This window comes from Haplochromis burtoni, unplaced genomic scaffold (assembly GCF_018398535.1).
Source record: "Haplochromis burtoni strain Fernald_Lab_line unplaced genomic scaffold, NCSU_Asbu1 Contig_41, whole genome shotgun sequence".
Taxonomy (NCBI): Eukaryota; Metazoa; Chordata; class Actinopteri; order Cichliformes; family Cichlidae; genus Haplochromis; species Haplochromis burtoni.
The window spans coordinates 1,827,445-1,828,602 of record NW_024582402.1 but is presented as its reverse complement, the minus strand read 5'-3'; positions in this window follow the sequence as shown (position 1 = coordinate 1,828,602).

The window sequence follows — 1,158 nt, the reverse complement described above, 5'->3', positions numbered from 1 at the left end:
GGGGGGGGACATGTTTGAGGTTTTAGGCTGTTTTCTAGCTTACAGGGAGTCATTAAATTTTTCAGGGGTGCAGGACTGTATTCAGCTGTGTACTGGAGGTAGTGAGTACAACTATTCAGGATAAAAAGCTCCCAGTGAAACAAGCAAACAATGCCTTCCAACAGCAAACTGGCACTTCCTTTTATCAGGATGATCCTGGTTGACTTGTTTTCATTCATTGCAAATATTTAGTGTCGTTTTTAATGACAAAGAGTTGTCACTTTTATCACTTGCTGTTCTCTTCAGTCTTGCAGAGCACCAAACCGCAAGCCGTGACTGATTAAAAAAGCATAGATGAACACAGTTAGCTGCTGAAGAGCCAGACTTGGTATGAGACCAAAAATGAGGAGAGAACATTCATCAGGTGTGGAGAACATGGCCATGTGTCAGCTGGATGTGTAATGGCTTTGTCAGTGTGCCATTACAGCTTTATTAAAGTAATAATAAATCAATGCTTCAACACTTTACTGCCAAGTGACCAAAACAATCAGTTTATGTGTTGCCCTGTTCGTGCCAAAGAGACTAAATCCATTATGAGAATTTGATTTGAACCACACATAATTTAAACTCTAACACTCAAATAAAGTGACACAGATCAACTATATAGTTTAATGTCATTTCCTGCAGCAGCCATTGTTGTATACATGATGTGAAAGCACACTGCACAAAACGCTTCAGGCCCATCTGAAGCCGCATGGCAAAATTCTGGACACGAGCCAAAGTGAGAGATGAGGGCATGTGGCGACCCTCGAGGGACCCGCGTAGAAGATCAGTCCATCAAAAACATAATTTCTGAAGCCTGCCTTGTCCCACCTGAACAGACATCCTCATCACTTTTTAGTTATCTTCTCCCTCAACCAACATTTGTTCCCTTCTTCCTCCCATTCCCCCCTGCTACCCACTCATATCACATCACATTTTCTTCCGATTTTTCTCCCGCTCTCCTGCTCTTTAGACTTATATTTCACACTGTACTCATTCACAACACATCACATAACCGTTTGATGTATTTCATACAACTGTCCATCGTCCCCTCTCTTCCCGTTTCCCCTCTCCTATTTATCTTCTTACCCTTCAATTTCACTGTTGCCTTCCTCCTGCCCCTCCTCCAATCCCCCC